Raw genomic sequence first — 20,886 nt, 5'->3', positions numbered from 1 at the left:
ACAAGCACCTTTGAAAAAGTATTATGTTGAACATGAGCAACCACTATTTATATTGCTGATATGAGCGGCATGGATGGGACCAGCATTGGGAAGGTGTGCTGGTTCCTGTAGTGTTATTTGGAGGTCTCTGGGGTACCTTCAGATGAAGTGGCTCTCAATTTAAACATATCTATGTGCTGTTATCATGTGGCAACCACCCACCTATGCACCCTGTCTCAAGGCCTCCATACGGCTCTCCTGAGCATACTACAGGCTTGCCTACCCTCCCGATTTGGTCGGGAGCCTCCCGAAAATCGTGTGCCGCTCCTGACACCCTGGAAAGGCAGGCAAGCCTCCCGGCTGCCGCCTCACCCCCTCCAACTACTACACGAACCCCCGCAGTGGGGGGCCCGATGACGCGATTCGCGCTGAATCGCGCCATTGTGGCTCCGCCCCCTGCTGCACAATGCCAATATTTTTGACATTGTGAAGAGGGGGAGGAGCCGCGATGACGCGATCGTGTGGCTCCGCCCCTGTCCCACCCTTAAACCCGCGTCATCGCCGGCCATGCCCCCCGCTGTGCACAGACATTCAGCTCCCTCCCGGAAGCAGGGAACTGAATGTCGGCATGTATGGCATACTAGGGGCTGGTGAATGCATTGTAAAAACCCGGATTGTGCCCAAATGGTGGTCTGACATCGCAGGGCCCCCCTTACCCTGGACCCTGCAATCAGTTGCCATATGTTTTTTAAAAACACATTTATTCTATATAGGCTAAATCCATTTTGCTAATGTGTACTGCATATCTATTGATTTTTATATAAGTTCTAAGACCTCGGAGGTTGTATTGGAGGTGTGTCTGAGAATGCACGATTCTATACTGCTGAGTCTTATAGGGGTCATTTAAACTTAATACAAATAGATATCGACCATCTAGGTTTAGGGGTCTATTTACTAATCAGTGTTAGGAGACAGAGTGAAAAGTGATAAGGTGCCAGCCAATCAGCTCCCAACTGTCATTTTTCAAACACAGCCTGTCAGATGTGAGTTAGGAGCGGATTGGCTGGCACCTTATCACTTTTCACTCTGTCTCCTAACACTGCTTAGTAAATAGACCCCATAGCCTTATTTAAAGACAATAGGATGCGGTTAATAAGGGTAAATTGCCACAAAACTTCGATGTGCATCAGTTTGCAAACCTGTACACCACTTACAGATTACCACAAAACAGCCATTTCGTTTGCGCTCTGTTGCCATTTTATGTAATCATTCACTTCTGGTCCTGCCCCATTGGAGCTTACAGTCTGACCTCCCTGACAAACACATGTGGGAGGTAACTGCACCTGAAGGAAACTCACACAACCATGAGGAGAACATACAGACTGTGGGGCCTATTCATCATACCTAAAAAATTCTCTGGAGGTAATTAGGTTTAGAACTGGCATGGAGTTCTACCTAATTACCGGAGGATTCCCTCATTCCTCCTCTCCATAAGTATCTATTTGAAAAAGCTGTCATTTTTGCGATGACAGCTTTTCGAGAAATAGATAGTTATCCCTCTCTACTCTAACTTACCGCAGCTGTAATCCGTGCTGCGCATGCGCTGTTACATTCGTAAAACCAGCGCATGCGCAGCACTGCCTACAGCTGCGGTAATCTCCTGTCCCCCCCCTACCTCTCTCCCTCCTGAGCATTCCTCCCCCCCTGTCCCCGCACTTACCTGCCCGTTGCAGCACCTCCGGCTCCGTCCTGCTGGTCTGACACGTGTTCTCCCAGCAGACCACAGTACAGTTTAGAAAAAAAAACAAAAAAACTTTTTTTTTCTAAACTTTATTGTGTTCTGCTAGGAGAACACGTGTCAGAGCAGCCACCGGAGCCAGAGGACGGACCAGAGCACCGGAGGGAGACGCCGGGGGACCTGCCCACGCTGACACAGGTAAGTTATACCTGCTATTCGCCACCTCACAGTGGCGGATAGTAACTCCATCAAATTCCGAAAATACATAATTTTCGGAATTTGATGAACACCATAATTTCCACATCCCCATACTAATGTACTAATGTACTAATGTATGGGGAGAGTGGAAATTAACGCAGAGGGACAGGACTTAACCAGGAGATACAGTGGTGTAAGTTCATCCCAGACGCCCGGAGGCAAGTTATAATTTGGTGCCCCCCTGTTACAGCCGCTGACACTGTAATGTAACAATTCGCATGCAGACAGGCTATAGATAGACGAAGGCAGCAGCTGATGGTCTGACATGGAGCTCTCCACTAGTGTATGGTGGCTTCTCAGGTGCCAGGAAGAGGTGCCATGTATTGGGCGGCCGTGACATAACACTCCGGGTATATAGTTACAGCCCTAAGTGGGGTGAATATGTTGTGGACAATGGAGGAGGTGCCCCTTCAGAGCTGGAGCCTGGCGGCAGGCGCCTCCATTGTCTCCCATAGTTCTGCCCTGAGGAGATATCAGTGTTAATTGTCATCATGAATGTACTAAAATAACGGTAATTAAGAAAAATGTCCTCAAAAACGTTATTTTAGTGTTGATGAATAGGCCCCTGAGGGCCAAATTTATCAAAGGTTTTATCATTCACAACGAGTGATAAATATTGCTCCAGCCAGTCAGCTCCCAATTGCAAACTTGCCTACCCTCCCAGCCACCCTGAAAAGTGGACAAGTCTCCCGGCCAGCCGCCTACCTTGGACCGCCCGCACTATAACTCAACACTCCAGCAGTGGGGGGGAGAGGCGATGACTCGATTCGTGGCTCCGCCCTCTGCTCCACAATGTCGGTAAACTCGGCATTAAATAGGGGGCATGGCCATGATGACGCAATCATGCGGTCACGCCCCTAATAAAACATGTTGTCCCCACCATCCCACCTTATGGAGCACCACACCCCCTCACTATGCCAATCTGGCCGCCCCCTCCCCCCCCTGTAATTTGGGACACCCTAAATCAGATGTCACACATTTTTACCACTCAAAACATTTTGTTTTGGAATCTTGCTAAATATTTTATACAACACATTTCCTTTTCCAGCTGTAAATAGGTGGCAATCATCACCATCATATACCCTGAAAAAAAGACCAAAAAGAACTCTTGGTTTACTTTGCAGCAGAGTTATGCATAACCCTAAACAATATAAATTGCAGGTAGTAACACATATATATTTTTTAATTAAATGTAATATTATATTTATTATTTGTTTATTAAACATATTTTTAATAATGATATTTAATAAAAAAAAAATGGGGCTTGCAATGCCCATCAAGCACCCACTCCAGATGCAACAAAACCAAGAACCAGCACTATCGTTTGCATAACGCGACATGAGACTTCAGGCCAAATCTCCTAACAACTCGTGAACCAGGTAGGGCCCAATATAAAAAAAAATATATATATTTATATTTTTCAGCCTCAAGAAAATGAAAAACCTTTGTAACAATGGAGAACTGACAAACAGGAATTTCCTGGTAACAGCTAAAGGCACACATCCACATGCCACAGGGCCGGACTATAGACAGGGCAACAGGGGCGGTCGACCCGGGGCCCCCACACCCTGTCCCCTGCCATTACTACTTAGACCTGCCTGCCACCGGCCGGAGCAGCGCTGCGCTCAGAGCCCACGTGCTCAGCGCTGCCCGGCTGACTGCCTCCCGAGAAACACTGAGCACGTGGGCTCCGGCCGATGGCAGACAGGCTAAGTGGAGCCTGTGATGGGCTGTACGGCAGTGCGGGCGTGACATCAGAGGTCACGCCGCGCAGCCCTACTCCAGCCCACCCGGCCTCAACCGCATCTGAACGAACCCTGCCTGAAGCCCACGGAGGTGAGCACGCAGGAGGGTGACAAGTAGGGTGAGTGAAAATTTTTTTATTTTGTTTTTATTTAAGTGTGGTGCTGCTGGGCTGGTTGTGGGGGGCACACTATTAAATCTTTTATATATATATATATATATATATATACACATGCACACACAGTATATATGTATATATATATCTTTGATCACTGATAGGGGTCCCCACAAATTTGTTGCCCAGGGGCCCCCACAGACTTTAATCCGGCCCTGACATGCCAACTAGGGATAGACAGTATAACGACATCGTAATCGTACCGTCTTTCCCCATCCCCTGCAGTGCCTACACTGAACGATTAGTCGTTCAGTGTAGGCACCCTCCCTCATCCCCGAACATGGCCAATCTGTCGTTATGGGCAGATTGACCGGCATGTTCAGCCGATGATTGATGTCGGAAACGACCAGCGGGAGCGCGCATCGCTGGTCGTCTCCGACATTCTAGTGCACGATTTATGCATGATTAATGAGCGATTGCACGATTACGCGGCATAATACTTAGATCTGGCAAAAGCGGTGCCAATGCTTCTGTGCACGCTGAGCAACCTGCTGCTGGCGAGATATTCTTTGCTCCTGACCAGGGATGGGATCAGCCTTTCCAGGGCTTGTGGACCTTTCACGTGAAGTAGAGGACTCTGGGACAGATCTCGTTGCTGCTAGTGGGCCAGGCTATGACCTCCTGGCTGCAATATCCCTCAAGCCTTGGACTAGAAGAGCAGAGATCTTCCAAATGATGCTAATGATGGCTTTGTTCTGCCTCTCTAGGAGCTCATTCTGACACACCTGGACATCCGCAGTCTCGCAGTCAACAGGGTTATTGGTGGAGCTGAGTGGTGCTGATGGTGGTTGTGGTGTGGGAAGAGATAATGCAGCTTCCTCCTCAGAATGAGCCCCAGTTGAGTCGGCCTCCTTGTCTGAAAAAATAAATAAAAATAAGAGTAAAGGTGCATACACACGTAACGATTTTTTTAATGATTTAACTATAACGACTTCATTATCGTTCAATCGATTCATGCGCAGTCCCGATTGTAGTTAATTCTGACTGACCAACTGAACGATTTTCATTAAGGGAAGTTACAAAAATTGTTTATAGTTCAAAAAAATCGTTCGTTACGCTTTAAAAAATCTGATAGATAATCTGACAGAAAATCGTTCAGTTTCTGAGTTATAACGATGAACGATTATCGTTCCTGCCCGTTCCCGTTTGTAGTTCATTCTGACTGACCAACTGAAAAAAATCTGACAGAGAATCGCTCATAAAATCGATGGTAACAAAATCGTTGTGTGTGTGTATGCAGCTTTAGTAATTATTTTTTACTTTTCAACCACAAAAAAACAGCATGCAGGGCTTGTATAGATGTGTCACATACATCCAGCCTCCTTGCACATTAAACAGCCCTTCTAGTTGCACCATGCCCTGCCTCGGTAGTGCTGAGCGTCTTTTCATGCAACTTTTTACCTCCAAAGCATCTTATTCCCAAAGCGATGCAAATATGAAGAACAAGCAGCTTCTACTGATTCAAATGATATGCGGCATGCCTATGTTCTGTGTGTGACTGCGGCTGTATCTGCATGCAAAGCGCTAACGTTACAGTGTCACAGCCGCTGTGTGAATAAGATGCACTGGAAGGTAAAAGGTCACACGAGAAGATGCTCAGCACTACCGAGTCACAGGGTGCTCACACTCTATGTGTAACGTGACTTGTAGCGCATGGAGGATAGATGTATGTTGGCACATCTGCAGGGCCAAAACTAGGATATCTGTCACCCGGTGCAAGGCAGCAATTCAGCGCCCCCCTCCCTTCCCGTACCAGGATTTTGTCCTTGCTCCTCCATAAGGCAGTGCACTAGTCAGACGTCCCTGGTATAGTGACTTATATTATTCCACACACAATAATGCCCATTACACATTATGCCACACACTGTAATGCCTATTACCAAAGTGGCACTTACATATTTGCCCAACACCATTTTATGCCCTACAGTAAGGCTTCTAATTACTTTAAAATTACCTGCTCGTTGCCAGGGGGTTTTATACTCGTTGCCAGTAGGTTTCATGCTTGTTGCCAGGGGGTTTCATGCTCATTGCCAGGGGGTTACATGCTCGTTGCCAGGGGGTTTATTGCTCGTTGCCAGGGGGTTTCACGGGAGAAGATGCAGCTTTCAGCATCTTCTCCCGGCACTTGCGCTGGCCTACAGACACTAGAGGTCCAGTAGGACCTCTAGTGTCTGTCTCCTCCTTGGCGCCGGCCATTTTTGGATGGATGTTTTCAGCAGAGTCCAGGCGGACAGCTAGTCTGCATGGAATCTGCTGAAAATTGCCATCCCAAAATGCCCGCGCCAAGTGGGAGACTAGAGGTCAAGTAAGGACCTCTAGCATCTGTCTCCTCCTTGGCAGCGGACATTTTTGGATGGACGTTTTCTGAATCTGCAGCCCCCAAGCCACCGTGAGTCAGCCCTTTTTCACCCCCTGCATTCCAGAACCCGGTGCACGTGCACCTCTAGCATCTGACATCTGTAGGTGCATCAATATCTATGTGACCCATGCCTACTGTAGGTGTGTGCTGTATGTGGATAGTGCAGGTTGCATCATTGCTATCCACTTGTCATGCAGGAAGTAGTTGTTATACAGGAGGTGTCTCTGCAGCCATTGTTCAGCATGACTGTAGGTAGTAAAGACACGCTTCTGCTGCTCTCCAGAATCATGTGGTGAATTGCACACAGACCACTTTACACCTGTAGTGCCCCAGCGCTTGATATATGTGTATGGGTCCCTTTAAAAGATCATACAAGTTCAGGAAGCACTTAACACAAGAGTTTTCCTGCCCCTGCTGCGCACTGGTTCATGTAGCTGTCACAAAGGAGGGATAGGCTGAGAGAGACTTGTCAGTTGTCATTTATTGAAGTGTCCAGGTACCTGTATGTTGAAATGTATATTTCCTTGTCCATTGAAGTATTTTATTTGCCAACAAACAAGTTATTGAATTGTCCAAAGAAATTTCGTGGTCCATAAATGTGTCATTGAACGTGTTATTTCCAGGTTGTCTTTAGCCATCTTAACCTCTACTGATCCAGGAAATAAAGGGTTAAAGGATCTCGATGTTGGTTATTGAGTTGGGAGTAAGTAAGCTTTGCCAGTACCATTGCCTCTCTGTCATTCATATTCATTCTCATAGGAGCTGAATCTGCTGTACATTGCGAGGAAGGAGGAAGAACCGCGTTGAAGAACTTCAGTAAGTCTTGGCATTGTAGTCACTCCCTTCCTCCAGGGTGTTACACACCTACCACCTTCTGCTCTTCTATATACCCCAGTGTGATTTCTTCCAAAGGGGTATAGGGGCGTTTTAAGAGAGGAGGGGGCCCCTGTACAGACTCAGGGGCCTGTTCATCATACCTAAAATATCGAGGGAGGTAATTAGGTTTAGAACTTGCATGGAGTTCTACCTAATTACCGGTGGAATCCATCATTCCTCTTCTCCATAACTATCTATTCCGAATAGCTGTCATTTTTGCGATGACAGCTTTTCAGGAAATAGATATTTATCCTTCTCTACACTAACTTACCGCATCTGTAGGCAGTGCTGCGCATGCGCTGTTACATTTGTGTTACATTTGTAAACCCAGTGCATGCGCAGCACTACTTACAGCTACGGTAAGTTTGTGTGCGCCCCCCAACCCCCCTTCCCCCCTCCGCTAACCTCCCCCCGTCCCGCACTTACCTGCCCGTTGCAGCGCCTCCAGCTCCGTCCTGCTGCTCTGTCATGTGGTCTCCCGGCAGAGCACAGTACTGTTTAGAGAAAAAAAAGTTTTTTTTTTCTTTCTAAACTTTATTGTGTTCTGCTGGTAGAACACATGACCGCATTGCACACGGAGCCAGAGGACGCACCAGAGCGCTGGAGGAAGACTCCGGGGGACCTGCACAGCTGGAAGCAGGTAAGTCTGTCCTGCTATTCACCACCTCACTGTGGCGTATAGTAGCTCCATCTAATTCCGAAAATACATAATTTTCAAATTTGATGAATACCATAATTTCCACATCCACATACTAATGTACTAATGTATGGGGAGTGTGGAAATTAATGCAGGGGAGCATAGCAAGGAGATATCTGTGATATCTCCTGTGCTAAGTGGCTTCATGAATACTAAAATAACGTTATTTAAGAAACATTTCCTTAAAAATGTTGTTTTAGTCAGGGCCGCAACTGGGGGGGGGCTAGAGGTGCACGTGCACTGGGTGGGGATTGCGGAGGGGTGAAAAAGCTGACTCGGCCATCCGAAAATGGCCGCCGCCAAAGAGGAGACTAATGCTAGAGGTCCAGTAGGACCTCTAGCATCTGTTTCTTCCTTGGCGGCGGCCATTTTTGGATGGCCGTTTTCAGCAGATTCCATGCGGACCAGCCGTCCGCATGGACTCTGCTGAAAACGGCCATCCAAAAATGGCCACCGCCAAGGAAGAAACAGATGCTAGAGGTCCTACTGGACCTCTAGTGTCTGTTAGTAGAGCGCAATGCACACAGCGTTCCCGGAAGTGCCGGGAACGCTGTCGCTGCAGGGAGAAGATGCTGAGCTGCATCTTCTCCCTTCAAATCCCCAGGCAATGAGCATAAACCCCCCTGGAAACGAGCATAGACCCCATGGCAACGAGCATGTAACTCCTGGCAACGAGCATGAACCCCTAGCAATGAGCATGGAACCCCTGGTAACAAGCATAAATCCCCTGACAACAAGCATGAAAACCCCTGGCAATGAGCATGTAACCCCTGGCAACGAGCATAAACCCCATGGCAACGAGCAGGTAATTTTAAAGTAGGGGTGTGCACCGGCCACTTTTCGTGTTTTGTGTTTTGGTTTTGGATCTGGATCTTTCTTCGTGTTTTGGATCTGGATTGGTTTTGCCAAAACCACCCTTCCGTGTTTTGGGTTCTGGGTTTTGTGTTTTGGATCTGTATTTTTTTTTAAAAAAGCATAAAAACAGCTAAAATCACAGAATTTGTTGGTTTCTCTACTCCTATGCTATTATTAACCTCAATAACCTTAATTTCCACTCATTTCCAGTCTATTCTGAACACCTCACACCTCACAATAGTGTTTTCATGTCCAAAAGGTTGCACCGAGGTAGCTGGATGACTATGCTAAGCGACACGAGTGGGCGGCACAAACACGTGACCCATCTAGGAGTGACACTGCAGTGGCAGACAGGATGGCAGTTAGAAAAACTAGGCCCCAAACTGTACATAATGCAAAGAAAAAAAAGAAGTGCAAGATGGAATTGTCCTTGGGCCCTCCCACCCACCCTTATGTTGTATAAACAGGACATGCACACTTTAACAAATCAATCATTTCAGCGCCAGTGTCTGCCACACAACTGTGGCTGAAATGATTGGTTCGTTTGGGCCCCCACAAAACAAGCTGGCAATTAATGTGTCCCTGCACAAACTGGCTCTACGGAGGCAAGATGTCATCCTCATCCTCCTCATCCACCGATTCCTCACCCTCTTCAGTGTGTACATCCTCATCCTCACAGAGTATTAATTCGTCCCTGCTGGAACCACAGGTCCCTCTGTACGTTCTGGAGGCTGGTCTCCCTGGAAGAGTTGATAATTCATTTTATGAACATCATCTTCTCCACATTTTGTGGAAGCAACCTCCTACGCCTTTCGCTGACAAGGTTCCCGGCTGCACTAAACACTCTTTCGGAGTACACACTGGAGGGGGGGCAACTCAGGTAAAATAGAGCCAGTTTGTACAGGGACCTCCAAATTGCTTCTTTTTCCTGCCAGTACAGGTACGGACTGTCTGACATGCCTATTTGGATGCTGTCACCGATGTAATCCTTTAACAGACAGACGCACGCTTGTCGCTGCTGCTTTGAGGATTCAAGTGCGGCTACAGCCCACACAATTCACAAAGACAGAAAAAAAAAAGAATATTTTTATTGTTTGTGGAGCACACTTTGAGGGTTACACCACCCTTTAACAGACAGACGCACGCTTGTCGCTGCTGCTTTGAGGATGCAAGTGCGGCTACAGCCCACACAATTCACAAAGACAGAAAAAAGAAGAAGAATATTTTAATTGTTTGTGTAGAACACTTTGAGGTGTCACCACCCTTTAACAGACAGACGCACGCTTGTCGCTGCTGCTTTAAGGATGCAGGTGCGGCTACAGCCCACACATTTCACAAAGACCGAAAAAAAAAAGAACAATATTTTAATTGTTTGTGTAGAACACTTTGAGGTGTCATCACCCTTTAACAGACAGACGCACGCTTGTCGCTGCTGCTTTAAGGATGCAGGTGCGGCTACAGCCCACACAATTCACATAGACAGAAAAAAAAAGAACAATATTTTAATTGTTTCTGTAGCACACTTTGAGGGTGTCACCACCCTTTAACAGACAGACGCACGCTTGTCGCTGCTGCTTTGAGGATGCAAGTGTGGCTACATCGCACACAAGTCACAAACACATTAAAAAAATAGTTTTTTATTTTTTGGAACACTTTGAGAGTTACACCACCCTTTAACAGACAGACGCACGCTTGTCGCTGCTGCTTTAAGGATGCAGGTGCGGCTACAGCCCACACATTTCACAAAGACCGAAAAAAAAAGAACAATATTTTAATTGTTTGTGTAGAACACTTTGAGGGTGTCACCACCCTTTAACAGACAGACGCACGCTTGTCGCTGCTGCTTTAAGGATGCAGGTGCGGCTACAGCCCACACATTTCACAAAGACCAAAAAAAAAAGAACAATATTTTAATTGTTTGTGTAGCACACTTTGAGGGTGTCACCACCCTTTAACAGACAGACGCACGCTTGTCGCTGCTGCTTTGAGGATGCAAGTGTGGCTACATCGCACACAAGTCACAAACACATTAAAAAAATAGTTTTTTATTTTTTGGAACACTTTGAGAGTTACACCACCCTTTAACAGACAGACGCACGCTTGTCGCTGCTGCTTTAAGGATGCAGGTGCGGCTACAGCCCACACATTTCACAAAGACCGAAAAAAAAAGAACAATATTTTAATTGTTTGTGTAGAACACTTTGAGGGTGTCACCACCCTTTAACAGACAGACGCACGCTTGTCGCTGCTGCTTTAAGGATGCAGGTGCGGCTACAGCCCACACATTTCACAAAGACCAAAAATAAAAGAACAATATTTTAATTGTTTGTGTAGCACACTTTGAGGGTGTCACCACCCTTTAACAGACAGACGCACGCTTGTCGCTGCTGCTTTAAGGATGCAGGTGCGGCTACAGCCCACACAATTCACAAAGACAGAAAAAAGAACAATATTTTAATTGTTTGTGTAGCACACTTTGAGGGTGTCACCACCCTTTAACAGACAGACGCACGCTTGTCGCTGCTGCTTTAAGGATGCAGGTGCGGCTACAGCCCACACAATTCACAAAGACAGAAAAAAGAACAATATTTTAATTGTTTGTGTAGCACACTTTGAGGGTGTCACCACCCTTTAACAGACAGACGCACGCTTGTCGCTGCTGCTTTAAGGATGCAGGTGCGGCTACAGCCCACACAATTCACAAAGACAGAAAAAAAAAGAACAATATTTTAATTGTTTGTGTAGCACACTTTGAGGGTGTCACCACCCTTTAACAGACAGATGCACGCTTGTCGCTGCTGCTTTGAGGATGCAGGTGGAATCTAGACGGGATTTGGAACCGAGGACACACTAACTCCATCAATTGTCTAAATCCCACTGCACTAATGTCGGATACCGGATGCACGTCTAACACCAACATAGCAGTCAAGGCCTCAGTTATACGTTTTGCTTCAGGATGACTGCTGTCGTACTTCATCCTCATTGCTAGGGACTGTTGGAGGGTCAATTGTTTAGTAAAAGTAGTGATGTTCCTACTTCCTCTCTGGGATGATGAACAACTCCCAGCAGCAGCAACAGCACTAGGAGGAAGAGGTTCTTGATCTTTCCCTATTTTATTTTTATCGGAGAAAGTTTGGTCCTCCATTTATGTTATATTGATATATATACGTGCGGCTAAAGCGCACACAAACACAGAAAATATTATTTTATTTTTGCTGGAGAGTAGTGCACTTTGTGGGTTACACCACCCTTTAAGAAATGAGCCAGCCGGCTCTTTACTTATGGGACACAGGCGCACGCTTGGCGCTGCTCCTTTGTTGATGCACGTGCAGCCACAGTGCACACAATTCACAAACACAGAAAATAATTTTTTTTTGGTTTGGACTGGAGTGTACTTTCGGGGGTTACAGCACCCTTAACGGTCAAGCCAGCCGGCCCTTTACTTATGAAACAGGCGCACGCTTGGCACTACTTTGTTGATGCACGTGCGGCTACTGCGCACACAATTCACAAACACAGAAAATAATTTTTTTTTTGGTTTGGACTGGAGTGTACTTTCGGGGGTTACAGCACCCTTAACGGTCAAGCCAGCCGGCCCTTTACTTATGACACAGGCGCACGCTTGGCACTACTTTGTTGATGCACGTGCGGCTACTGCGCACACAATTCACAAACACAGAAAATAATTTTTTTTTTGGTTTGGACTGGAGTGTACTTTCGGGGGTTACAGCACCCTTAACGGTCAAGCCAGCCGGCCCTTTACTTATGACACAGGCGCACGCTTGGCACTACTTTGTTGATGCACGTGCGGCTACTGCGCACACAATTCACAAACACAGAAAATAATTTTTTTTTTGGTTTGGACTGGAGTGTACTTTCGGGGGTTACAGCACCCTTAACGGTCAAGCCAGCCGGCCCTTTACTTATGACACAGGCGCACGCTTGGCACTACTTTGTTGATGCACGTGCGGCTACTGCGCACACAATTCACAAACACAGAAAATAATTTTTTTTTTGGTTTGGACTGGAGTGTACTTTCGGGGGTTACAGCACCCTTAACGGTCAAGCCAGCCGGCCCTTTACTTATGACACAGGCGCACGCTTGGCACTACTTTGTTGATGCACGTGCGGCTACTGCGCACACAATTCACAAACACAGAAAATATTTTTTTTTTAGGTTTGGACTGGAGTGTACTTTCGGGGGTTACAGCACCCTTTAACGGTCAAGCCAGCCGGCCCTTTACTTATGACACAGGCGCACGCTTGGCACTACTTTGTTGATGCACGTGCGGCTACTGCGCACACAATTCACAAACACAGAAAATAATTTTTTTTTTGGTTTGGACTGGAGTGTACTTTCGGGGGTTACAGCACCCTTAACGGTCAAGCCAGCCGGCCCTTTACTTATGACACAGGCGCACGCTTGGCACTACTTTGTTGATGCACGTGCGGCTACTGCGCACACAATTCACAAACACAGAAAATAATTTTTTTTTTGGTTTGGACTGGAGTGTACTTTCGGGGGTTACAGCACCCTTAACGGTCAAGCCAGCCGGCCCTTTACTTATGACACAGGCGCACGCTTGGCACTACTTTGTTGATGCACGTGCGGCTACTGCGCACACAATTCACAAACACAGAAAATAATTTTTTTTTTGGTTTGGACTGGAGTGTACTTTCGGGGGTTACAGCACCCTTAACGGTCAAGCCAGCCGGCCCTTTACTTATGACACAGGCGCACGCTTGGCACTACTTTGTTGATGCACGTGCGGCTACTGCGCACACAATTCACAAACACAGAAAATAATTTTTTTTTTGGTTTGGACTGGAGTGTACTTTCGGGGGTTACAGCACCCTTAACGGTCAAGCCAGCCGGCCCTTTACTTATGACACAGGCGCACGCTTGGCACTACTTTGTTGATGCACGTGCGGCTACTGCGCACACAATTCACAAACACAGAAAATAATTTTTTTTTTTGGACTGGAGTGTACTTTCGGGGGTTACAGCACCCTTAACGGTCAAGCCAGCCGGCCCTTTACTTATGACACAGGCGCACGCTTGGCACTACTTTGTTGATGCACGTGCGGCTACTGCGCACACAATTCACAAACACAGAAAATATATTATTTTTTTAGCACTTGGGGGGAGCACCCCTGATGGACAGAGCACCCCCTGGACAACACTGCAGCACTCCTTTAGGACTGGGACACTGCACAGGACTTTGGAGTGGACACAGCCCCTATGGAGAACTGACTGCACAACACAGTCCAGCCAGCCCCTATGGACTTTGAAGTAGTGGACACAGCCCCTATTAACAACAGCAGCACAGCACAACACAGCCAGCCCCTATGGACTTTGAAGTAGTGGACAACAGCAGCACTACACTACACTACACTACACAGCCCTTACTCCCACCCTCCCTCTTCACTGTCCACAGCCGAGTGAGAAAATGGCGCCGACGTGGGTACCTTATATAGGATCCAAAACCCGCGAGACTCGGAAGGCGGGATGATGACGTTTTGCCTCGATTTCAGATCCGAGTCAGGCGGGAAAAGTCGAGCCTGATTCGGATCGGACTCGGATCGGGGGGGCTCGGGGGGGTTCGGATTTCAGAAATCCGAACCCGCTCACCCCTAATGTATACACATATAATTGGTTACTGTGATCACTGGTCCTGTATATGCTGGAATTATGACACACAATACACTATGTATGACACATATAATGGGTTACTATGATCGCTGGTCCTGTATATGCTGGAATTATGACACATAATACACTATGTATGACACATATAATGGGTTACTATGATCGCTGGTCCTATGTAGGCTGGAATTATGACACACAATACACTATGTAGGACACATATAATGGGTTACTATGATCGCTGGTCCTTTATATGCTTGAATTATGACACATAATACACTATGTATGACACATATATTGGGTTACTGTGATCGCTGGTCCGGTGTAGGCTGGAATTATGACACATAATACACTATGTATACACATATAATGGGTTACTGTGATCACTGGTCCTGTATATGCTGGAATTATGACATATAATACACTATGTATGACATATAATGGGTTACTGTGATTGCTGGTCCTGTATATGCTGGAATTATGACACACAATACACTATGTATGACACATATAATGGGTTACTGTGATCGCTGGTCCTGTATATGCTGGAATTATGACACACAATACACTATGTATGACACATATAATGGGTTACTATGATCGCTGGTCCTGTATATGCTGGAATTATGACACATAATACACTATGTATGACACATATAATGGGTTACTATGATCGCTGGTCCTGTATATGCTGGAATTATGAAACATAATACACTATGTATGACACATATAATGGGTTACTATGATCGCTGGTCCTATGTAGGCTGGAATTATGACACACAATACACTATGTATGACACATATAATGGCTTGCTATGATCGCTGGTCCTGTATATGCTGGAATTATGACACATAATACACTGTGTATGACACATATATTGGGTTACTTTGATCGCTGGTCCGGTGTAGGCTGGAAGTATGACACATAATACACCATGTATACACATATAATGGGTTACTGTTATCAGTGGTCCTGTATATGCTGGAATTATGACACATAATACACTATGTATACACATATAATGGGTTACTGTGATCACTGGTCCTGTATATGCTGGAATTATGACACATAATACACTATGTATGACACATATAATAGGTTACTATGATCGCTGGTCCTATGTAGGCTGGAATTATGACACACAATACACTATGTATGACACATATAATGGCTTGCTATGATCGCTGGTCCTGTAAATGCTGGAATTATGACACATAATACACTATGTATTACACATATAATTTTGGTTACTGTGATCGCTGGTCCGGTGTAGGCTGGAATTATGACACATAATACACTATGTATACACATATAATGGGTTACTGTGATCGCTGGTCCTGTATATGCTGGAATTATGACACATAATACACTATGTATGACACATATAACGGGTTACTGTGATCGCTGGACCTCTATATGCTGGAATTATGACACACAATACACTATGTTTGACACATATAATGGGTTACTATGATCGCTGGTCCTGTATATGCTGGAATTATGACACATAATACACTATGTATGACACATATAATGGGTTACTGTGATCGCTGGTCCTGTATATGCTGGAATTATGACACACAATACACTATGTTTGACACATATAATGGGTTACTATGATCGCTGGTCCTGTATATGCTGGAATTATGACACATAATACACTATGTATGACACATATAATGGGTTACTGTGATCACTGGTCCTGTATATGCTGGAATTATGACACACAATACACTATGTATGACACATATAATGGGTTACTGTGATCGCTGGTCCTGTATATGCTGGAATTATGACACACAATACACTATGTATGACACATATAATGGGTTACTGTGATAACTGGTCCTGTATATGCTGGAATTATGACACACAATACACTGTATGACACATATAATGGGTTACTGTGATCACTGGTCCTGTATATGCTGGAATTATGACACACAATACACTGTATGACACATATAATGGGTTACTGTGATCACTGGTCCTGTATATGCTGGAATTATGACACACAATACACTATGTATGACACATATAATGGCTTGCTATGATCGCTGGTCCTGTATATGCTAGAATTATGACACATAATACACTATGTATGACAAAATATATATTTTTGGTTACTGTGATCGCTGGTCCGGTGTAGGCTGGAATTATGACACATAGTACACTATGTATACACATATAATGGGTTACTGTGATCGCTGGTCCTGTATATACTGGAATTATGACACATAATACACTATGTATGACACATATAATGGGTTACTGTGATCGCTGGTCCTGTATATGCTGGAATTATGACACACAATACACTATGTATGACACATATAATGGGTTACTGTGATCGCTGGTCCTGTATATGCTGGAATTATGACACATAATACACTATGTATGACACATATAATGGGTTACTGTGATCGCTGGTCCTGTATATGCTGGAATTATGACACACAATACACTATGTTTGACACATATAATGGGTTACTATGATCGCTGGTCCTGTATATGCTGGAATTATGACACATAATACACTATGTATGACACATATAATGGGTTACTATGATCGCTGGTCCTATGTAGGCTGGAATTATGACACACAATACACTATGTATGACACATATAATGGGTTACTATGATCGCTGGTCCTGTATATGCTGGAATTATGACACATAATACACTATGTATGACACATGTATTGGGTTACTGTGATTGCTGGTCCTGTGTAGGCTGGAATTATGACACATAATACACTATGTATACACATATAATGGGTTGCTGTGATCACTGGTCCTGTATATGCTGGAATTATGACACATAATACACTATGTATGACACATATAATGGGTTACTGTGATCACTGGTCCTGTATATGTTGGAATTATGACACACAATACACTATGTATGACACATATAATGGGTTACTGTGATCGCTGGTCCTGTATATGCTGGAATTATGACACATAATACACTATGTATGACACATATAATGGGTTACTATGATCGCTGGTCCTATGTAGGCTGGAATTATGACACACAATACACTATGTATGACACATATAATGGGTTACTGTGATCGCTGGTCCTGTATATGCTGGAATTATGACACACAATACACTTTGTTTGACACATATAATGGGTTACTATGATCGCTGGTCCTGTATATGCTGGAATTCTGTCACATAATACACTATGTATGACACATATAATGGCTTGCTATGATCGCTGGTCCTGTATATGCTGGAATTATGACACATAATACACTATGTATGACACATATATTTTTGGTTACTGTGATCACTGGTCCGGTGTAGGCTGGAATTATGACACATAATACACTATGTATTACACATATAATTGCTTACTATGATCGCTGGTCCTTTATATGCTTGAATTATGACACATAATACACTATGTATGACACATATATTGGGTTACTGTGATCGCTGGTCCGGTGTAGGCTGGAATTATGACACATAATACATTATGTATACACATATAATGGGTTACTGTTATCAGTGGTCCTGTATATGCTGAAATTATGACACACAATACACTATGTATACACATATAATTGGTTACTGTGATCGCTGGTCCTGTATATGCTGGAATTATGACACACAATACACTATGTATGACACATATAATGGGTTACTATGATCGCTGGTCCTGTATATGCTGGAATTATGACACATAATACACTATGTATGACACATATAATGGGTTACTATGATCGCTGGTCCTATGTAGGCTGGAATTATGACACACAATACTCTATGTATGACACATATAATGGCTTTCTATGATCGCTGGTCCTGTATATGCTGGAATTATGACACATAATACACTATGTATGACACATATATTTTTGGTTACTGTGATCGCTGGTCCGGTGTAGGCTGGAATTATGACACATAATACACTATGTATATACATATAATGGGTTACTGTGATCGGTGGTCCTGTATATGCTGGAATTATGACACATAATACACTATGTATGACACATATAATGGGTTACTGTGATCGCTGGTCCTGTATATGCTGGAATTATGACACACAATACACTATGTTTGACACATATAATGGGTTACTATGATCGCTGGTCCTGTATAAGCTGTAATTATGACACATAATACACTATGTATGACACATATAATGGGTTACTATGATCGCTGGTCCTATGTAGGTTGGAATTATGACACACAATACACTATGTAGGACACATATAATGGGTTACTATGATCGCTGGTCCTTTATATGCTTGAATTATGACACATAATACACTATGTATGACACATATATTGGGTTACTGTGATCGCTGGTCCGGTGTAGGCTGGAATTATGACACATAATACACTATGTATACACATATAATGGGTTACTGTGATCACTGGTCCTGTATATGCTGGAATTATGACACATAATACACTATGTATGACATATAATGGGTTACTGTGATCGCTGGTCCTGTCTATGCTGGAATTATGACACACAATACACTATGTATGACACATATAATGGGTTACTGTGATCGCTGGTCCTGTATATGCTGGAATTATGACACATAATACACTATGTATGACACATATAATGGGTTACTATGATCGCTGGTCCTGTATATGCTGGAATTATGACACATAATACACTATGTATGACACATATAATGGGTTACTATGATCGCTGGTCCTATGTAGGATGGAATTATGACACACAATACACTATGTATACACATATAATGGGTTACTGTTATCAGTGGTCCTGTATATGCTAGAATTATGACACATAATACACTATGTATACACATATAATGGGTTACTATGATCGCTGGTCCTGTATATGCTGGAATTATGACACATAATACACTATGTATGACACATATAATGGGTTACTATGATCGTTGGTCCTATGTAGGCTGGAATTATGACACACAAAACACTATGTATGACACATATAATGGCTTGCTATGATCGCTGGTCCTGTATATGCTGGAATTATGACACATAATACACTATGTATGACACATATAATTTTGGTTACTGTGATCGCTGGTCCGGTGTAGGCTGGAATTATGACACATAATACACTATGTATACACATATAATGGGTTACTGTGATCGCTGGTCCTGTATATGCTGGAATTATGACAAATAATACACTATGTATGACACATATAAAGGTTTACTGTGATCGCTGGCCCTGTATATGCTGGAATTATGACACACAATACACTATGTTTGACACATATAATGGGTTACTATGATCGCTGGTCCTGTATATGCTGGAATTATGACACATAATACACTATGTATGACACATATAATGGGTTACTATGATCACTGGTCCTGTATATGCTGGAATTATGACACACAATACACTATGTATGACACATATAATGGGTTGCTATGTTCACTGGTCCAGTATATGCTGGAATTATGACACATAATACACTATGTATGACATATATAATGGGTTACTATGATCACTGGTCCTGTATATGCTGGAATTATGACACACAATACACTATGTATGACACATATAATGGGTTACTGTGATCACTGGTCCTGTATATGCTGGAATTATGACACATAATACACTATGTATGACACGTATAGTGGGTTACTATGATCGCTGGTCCTATGTAGGCTGGAATTATGACACACAATACTCTATGTAGGACACATATAATGGGTTACTATGATCGCTGGTCCTTTATATGCTTGAATTATGACACATAATACACTATGTATGACACATATATTGGGTTACTGTGATCGCTGGTCCGGTGTAGGCTGGAATTATGACACATAATACACTATGTATGACATATAATGGGTTACTGTGATCGCTGGTCCTGTATATGCTGGAATTATGACACACAATACACTATGTATGACACATATAATGGGTTACTGTGATCGCTGGTCCTGTATATGCTGGAATTATGACACATAATACACTATGTATTACACATTTAATGGCTTACTATGATCGCTGGTCCTTTATATGCTTGAATTATGACACATAATACACTATGTATGACACATATATTGGGTTACTGTGATCGCTGGTCCGGTGTAGGCTGGAATTATGACACATAATACATTATGTATACACATATAATGGGTTACTGTTATCAGTGGCCTGTATATGCTGGAATTATGACACACAATACACTATGTATACACATATAATTGGTTACTGTGATCCCTGGTCCTGTATATGCTGGAATTATGACACACAATACACTATGTATGACACATATAATGGGTTACTATGATCGCTGGTCCTGTATATGCTGGAATTATGACACATAATACACTATGTATGACACATATAATGGGTTACTATGATCGCTGGTCCTATGTAGGTTGGAATTATGACACACAATACACTATGTAGGACACATATAATGGGTTACTATGATCGCTGGTCCTTTATATGCTTGAATTATGACACATAATACACTATGTATGACACATATATTGGGTTACTGTGATCGCTGGTCCGGTGTAGGCTGGAATTATGACACATAATACACTATGTATACACATA

The sequence above is a fragment of the Taudactylus pleione genome, unplaced genomic scaffold, assembly GCF_031769625.1.
Source record: "Taudactylus pleione unplaced genomic scaffold, aTauple2 ptg000634l, whole genome shotgun sequence".
Classification (NCBI taxonomy): domain Eukaryota; kingdom Metazoa; phylum Chordata; class Amphibia; order Anura; family Myobatrachidae; genus Taudactylus; species Taudactylus pleione.
Note: the sequence above shows the minus strand (reverse complement) of the source record.